The sequence below is a fragment of the Sceloporus occidentalis genome, unplaced genomic scaffold (assembly GCF_023333645.1).
Source record: "Sceloporus occidentalis isolate IW3139 unplaced genomic scaffold, rSceOcc1.0.p SCAF_7, whole genome shotgun sequence".
NCBI lineage: Eukaryota > Metazoa > Chordata > Lepidosauria > Squamata > Phrynosomatidae > Sceloporus > Sceloporus occidentalis.
This window is the reverse complement of record NW_028316987.1, coordinates 4,392,023-4,398,789: the sequence shown is the minus strand read 5'-3', so window position 1 is coordinate 4,398,789 and position 6,767 is coordinate 4,392,023. Positions and strand designations below refer to the sequence as shown.

The 6,767-nt window shown below is 42.3% G+C and overlaps 1 protein-coding gene across 1 annotated transcript in view; it reads left to right on the top strand.

The window, feature by feature from the left end:
* Positions 1-328: 328 nt before the first annotated feature.
* Positions 329-6,767, top strand: part of ABI3 (ABI family member 3) — a 74,983-nt gene continuing 68,544 nt past the window's right edge. The window contains exon 1 of the mRNA XM_089531703.1: positions 329-346. The gene's annotated coding sequence lies outside the window, so the exon portion shown is untranslated. The remainder of the gene's footprint in view (positions 347-6,767) is intronic.

The following is a 6,767-nucleotide window of genomic DNA, read 5'->3' as shown; positions in this document are numbered from 1 at the left end:
TTATTATTATTATTTATTATTTATATTCCACATTTTCCCAAAGGAATCAAGGCAGATTACAAAACAGAATCAATATAACGCAAAACAAAATATAACAATACAGTCATCCCTCCATATTTGCGGCTTTGATATTTGCGGCTTTGATTATTCACAGATTTCATTAATATGTTCTCTCTAGGACTGTCTAGGTCCTCCAGTGCAACTCTGTGGTCAGCTTTAACTAAAAGTTGCACTGAAAGACCATTTGTAGCTACTCCAGTGCCATTCTATGGTCACTGTATGTTGGACATTGACCCACAGAGTTGCACTGGAGGACCTAGAGATTCCCAGAGAGGTGTCCTCTCAGGTAAAAACAGTGTTTTTGTTATTTGCAGTTTTTCCATATTCACGGGGGTCTTGTTCCCCTAACCCTAGCGAATATGGAGGGACAACTGTAATACATTAGGCTACCCCCTTACACCAAGGACGTAGGCAAGGGATGGGTTTTGGGGGTCTGGACCCCCCCATCAGGCCCTGGGGGCGTTCAAGCTCCCCCCTCCCCCCTCCATTAAAACCAGGGCGAGGGAACAGGGGAAAGATAAAACAAGAATTCCCCTTTTCCCTCTCCTCCGTGGTTTTAATGGAGGGGGAGGGGGGAGGAAGGAGCTTGAACGCCAGTTGCAAGGTCAGCTCAGAGAGAGAGAGAAAGGAGAGGGAGGGAGGGGGAGGGAGGGGGTCCCTGTGACTTCTTTCCCTTTCGTTTCGGAGTCCGGCTTCCACTCCTCCTCCTCCTCCCCCCTCCTCCCTTGTGCTTTTGCAGAAGGAGAGTAGGAAGAAGAAGGGAAGGAAGGGAAAAAAGGAAGGAAGAATAATAGGGAGGGAGGGAGAACTGAAGAAAAGGAGGAAGAGGAAGGGGAGAAAGGAAGAAAGAAAAAGGAAGGAAGGAAGGAAGCTTCTAAAAGGAAATATAAAAGAAAGCAAAGGTGACTTCTAACTTTTAGCAGTTATATCCATGTACAATATAGTATAGTAATAATAATAATAATAATAATAATAATAATATCCCTTACCCAAAATGCTGAGGACTAGATGTATTTTGGATTTTGGAGTTTTTCAGGCTTTGGTATATTTATATACAGTATGTCTAATGGGATATCCTGAGAGATGGGATCCATGTATGCCTCATATGCATCTCACAGACATAGACTGAAGGTAATTTAATGCACAATATTTTTAAAATAATGTTGTGCTTCTGCACACTGAGCTTCAGCAAAACCCTGAGACCACTATTCCTTGTATAATTCAATAATTCAGTCATTGATCTAAACCTTCAGGATTGCCAAGTTTCCTTGAGTTGGGGTCAGACCAGATGCTCTCAGGGTCAGTTTTGTGTTTTGGAATAATTTAGGTTTCATAAGTCCAGAGAAAGGAGACTCAGACTCTACTCTGGACATTTCTCCTGAGACTGGACTCATGTTTTCAAAAACAATCATTTCTGGATTTTTGCAACAACAAAAAAGAGGTGGGTCTGTGATGCAAAAAGGCAAAAGGCTTCCTTCCAGCCTTGTTTTTTCTCTTTTTAAAAAGACAAATAGAATAAAATACAGTTAGCTGGCCCTTTTTCAGCATGTCAATGGGGATGCTTTGATGGAGAGTTCTTGCATGGCAGAATGGGGTTGGACTGGATGGCCCTTCTTGGGGTCTCTTTGTTATTATTATTATTATTATTAACCTTTATTTATGAAGCGCTGTAAATTTACACAGCGCTGTACATGCAATCTTTTTAGTTAGACGGTTCCCTGCCCTCCGGCTTACAATCTAAAAAGACATGACACAGAAGGAGAAGGGAGTGGTGGAGGGAAAGGGTAAGAGGTCCAGCAGTTCTTCTCTACCTCTCTTCCAACTATGATTTTATGATTAATTAATTAATATATGGAATCAATCTAAGATGATGAATCGTGGCTGTGGAGTCCTATGGCCCTGCTCCAGGCAATGCTAGACTGCAGGCCCCATCATCCAGCAGCACCACAGACTGCTGGGAACTGCAGTCTAATAAGGCTGCACACTGCAGAAATAATCCAGTTCGACACTGCTTTAATGCTATGGAAAATCCTGTGATTTGTAGTATGTTATGCCACCAGAGCTCTCTGACAAAGAAGGCTAAATGTCTCACAAAACTACAATACCCAGATATTGTTGTTGTTATTGTTATTTTCTTATATCCCGCCTTTCTCCCAATATACAGACTCAAGGTGGTGATTTTCCATAGCATTAATCTATAGTATATCTTTCTACAATGTAGATGGACACCCCCATTACGTAATTTGTTGAGGATGCTTTGACTGGGAGTTCCTGCATGGCAGAATGGGGTTGAACAGGATGGCTCTTGGGGTCTCTTATGATTCCATGATTCTATAGCACTCTGAGCCTACTGTGATTTTAATTGTTTTTAAATGTATAAAGGTATAAAGTCTTATAATACAAGCCATGCACTGATGGACTATTGCACTATAATTTTTTATCGATTGATTTTATACCCTGCCTTTCTCCCAAAATAGGATTCACTTAAAGGGGTTTGTTTAATATAAAAAGAAAGGAACGTATAATGGCTTGGAATTAAAAATTATGATAGATAGACAGATAGATAAGTCTTGAAATTAAAAAGTGTGTTTGTTTGTGTGTCTCAAAATTAAAAATCCCTCTTGGAAGTGGGAAGGAAATGTGTGGATGCAGCCTGGGTTCTTAGCTCAGCTCAGAAGTTGGAATACAGTGTCTCAAAGCATGAGTAGGGTGTCTCTGAGCATGAACAGAGTGGCTGCTGCTCATTGCTCGAGCAGCGGCACTTTGCTTTATCGAGCTGCATTTATCCGATATAAACACCTTCAGAGGAAGGATTCAGTTTACATCTGAACTGAAAAAATAACCTAGTTTCATGCCACTTTAACTGCCCTTGGCTCCATGTTGTGAAATGCTGGGATTTGTAGTTTGTTGTGGCACCTGACAGATGACTCAACAGGTCCTCTAAACTACAGATCCCAAGATTCCATAGCACGAAGCCATAACGGAAGTTAAAGTGGTGCCATCAAGGTGTCGAGGGTAAATGCTCGACCCTCTTTTTGTGTCTTGGGGGGGGGGGGTCTCTTAGCCTCTCAAAATGGTGGCACTTAGTCTTGACCCCCCCCTTCCCAAAATCCTGACTATGTCCCTGCTTACACCCTGCCATCATTACATAACAGCAAAACATAATAATAACAGTAGAATAGTTGTACAAAAGGTTACCAATACGTGATACAGAATACAAATTACACAATATAGCATAATAATCAAAGCATAACATGACTTATAAAAGTGATTGGAAGGAAATGACTGCTAGGAAAAGTCCCATTCACATGGTACAAGGGTAGGCTTGCCATATCCCGCCTGGGGGCGGGACTTTCCCGGTTTGGGGCGGGTCCACACGGTCCCGCCCCGGTTTGGCCCTGCCCCCAGGACACCCCCCTCCCAGCGAGGGCCTGGAGGCTTTGGAAGCCTTGGAAGCGGCTCCGCGATCGCGGAGCGCTCCTCCAAGGCCTCTGGGGCCTGGGAGAAGCTCTCCCCAGGCCCCTTTGGAGGCCCTGGAAGCGGCTCCGCGATCGCGGAGCGCTTCTCCAAGGCCTCTGGGGCCTGGGAGAAGCTCTCCCCAGGCCCCTTTGGAGGCCCTGGAAGCGGCTCTGCGATCGCGGAGCGCTCCTCCAAGGCCTCTGGGGCCTGGGAGAAGCTCTCCCCAGGCCCCTTTGGAGGCCTTGGAAGCGGCTCCGCGGTCGGAGCTCCGGCTGTGGGGTCCTCCAAGGCCTCTGCGAGGCCGAGGAGGAGGCCGCTTGCCACCGCGGCGATGGCCGTGATGACAAGCGGCCCCCACGCTCCTTCCCGGCCTGGGAGCAGCCCCAGGCTTCCTCCCAAGCCGGGAAGGAGGAGGAGGACAAGGTTCAAAAACGTGGGACCTTTTTTTTTTTTTTAATTTCCTGGCCAGGAAATTTTAAAAGAAAAAAGAAAAAAAAAGGTCCTACATTTTTGAACCTTGTCCTATATTTGTCCCGGTTTGGAGGTCGTCAGCTATGGCAACCCTATACAAGGGTCAAAAAAGGCTTCTCCACAGATTTGTCTAACCAGTTTGTAAATAGAACCTCTTGTACTTACTGATATTGCTTTTTCTCCATTTATCTGCTGCCAAAGGAATATTTTACTCTGCTTGAACTTTTCCAGTTGGCTACAGTTGTGCAATTGCAGCAGTTTGATTCAACTTTCCATGGCTCCACATTGTAGAACCCTGGGATCTGCAGGGTTCTGGCGAAGTAATTAGAATTCACTGCTAGAGCACTCTATTCTATTCCCTGAACCAGAGTTCTGAAAAGTTTAAAGTCCTGACCAAACTACAATTCCCAGGATTCCCATAGGATAGATCCATGACAGCTAAAGTGGGATAAAGCTTTCACTTTGTAATGTGGAGACAATGGTCCAAAATAGACTGCAGAAACAATCAGGTTTGAAACCAGTTCAACTGCCCTGGCCCAGTGCTAGGGAATCCTGGGAACTGCAGTTTATTGTGGGACCAGAGGTCTCTGACCGAAGGCTAAATGTCTCAGAAAATTACAGTTCCAGTCAAATACCCCAGCACTGAGCCAGGACAGCCAAAGTGGTCTCAAAGTGGACTGTTTCCAGTGTGTTTTGGACCCAGGCATATCTCTACCTTTAATGTATGTTGCTGGATGCAGCATACATTAGGAAGCAAATATCTCCATGCTGCAAAAATCCTCAGCTCTTGATTTATAAGTGTAAAACTATTTGTCAAAGTGCATGAGCAATTCTGGCAGTCTGGCCTAACAACAAACCTTACAAATACAAGAATGCTAGTATCTATTTAGCCTTTGCTTCTAGCATCAGGAATCATGTCCCAAGGCAGCCTTGCACAGCTTTGAAATGATACTAATGAGGCATAAAATGAGATACACCCTCTCATGTCTTATACATAAGCCAGCATCAAAGCTCTACCTTACATTTATAGAAAGCTGAGAAGGGGATACATGAATCTTTTTTTAATTAATATTTTTGAAATTTTACAAAACAAATTTTAGTAGTCTTTCCATACATACATGTACTTTTGCATCTTATTCATTTTAACTCCTCCTGTGGAGGTAATTTCCCATCTCCTTTTCTTAGTACATTTTCAATATTTTTTCCTTATTTCATCAAAATCATTTCTTTTCCATAATCCTTTTTTTAACTTTCAATTTACATGTTAATTTGTCATTAATCGCTAACTTCCAAACTTCTTTATATCAGTCCTCCAATTTCACATTTATTTTTGTTTTCCAATTTCTTGCTATGATTAATCTCGCAGCAGTAAACAAGGTTTTTTCTTCTTCTTTTTCCATTCTACTTCATTGTATATTGATAACAATACTATATTTGGTTTTCTATCTATCTTTACATTCATAATATTTTCTATCTCTAATATTACTATTTCCCAACATTTTTGTACATATTTACACTGCCACCACATATGTATATATGACCCTACTTCCTGACAGCCTCTCCAACGATATTTTGAATTATCTTTGTTTATATAGTCTTATCATCTTATAAAATACTCTATATTCTCAGAGGGGTTTAGTCTCTTATTTAACAAACTGCAAAAATATATTTCCAGAATGAAAGCAATTCATCAAGGCTTTTCATCTCACTGCCAGTTGGAAGAGCAATCTTCCATATCAAAGAGTTGGAAGAGACCTCAAGGTCCATCCAGTTCAACCCTCTGCCATGCAAGGAATTGTAAATTTAATTGTAAATTACGTGGTAAAAGATGGTTTAAAAAGTGAGGATTTTTGAAGGCGCTGTGTCTTTCAAAGGCTTGCTTAAGTGGTTTGAGCTTGGCATTAATACCATTTTTCCCCACTGCTCAACTCACTTCTGATTGCTACAAAATCAACAGACTCCTCACAAGGTGTAACGTTTTTGGAGCATGCATAGCTAATCTCATGTTCTCTCCTTATCGGAAGAGTTTTCATTAGCTGCAACTTGCCACCTAGCAGAGTAATTTGCTGCTTAAGGCCGTGTTCCCACTGTGATTGTAAGAAAATTGCTGATCGGGTTGTATGACTGTTGTTCCCATTTGAAACCGGTTCTGATTTACTGTGAGTGGTTTCAGTCGTGATGAAGCGAGGCAAACGCAAAAAAACTGCTCTTTCTTGACACTAGTTCTTTGGCGGTTCTTTTAAAAAGAATTGATTCTGACGCATGTTCAACAAATGGGAACGATGGATCTGAATCACATCATTCTGGAGGGGAGGGACTAATGGGAGAGGGGTGTTTATCATCCCTCCTCTGTTTTTGGTAGATCCACCATTCCTCCCTCTTAGCGTTGCCTTTGTGCTTCTGGTGTAACCTACGGGTACATGATTTTTTAATAAAAAAAATAAAATTGATAGAAGATTCAATTCATTGATTTTGCAACTACTTGCAATCAGTGAAGCAAACAGTTGCAAAATCAATGAATCAAATCTATCAATTTTTTGTCTGGGCTGCCGCTTACATCACTGATGACATGCAGACGATTGACATGCATTTTGAAGTGGCACAAGCTACTGGGGATGACAATCGTACCAAAAAAGAAGCGATTACAAGGGGATAATGAAAAGGTCTGCTTTCATAGTAGGAACGATGGACCTTTTGGAATCGATTCACCGACACGGAGTGAAGGCGAATCGCAAATCAGTTTAATGTATGCGGGAATGAGCCCAAAGATTTCCCTG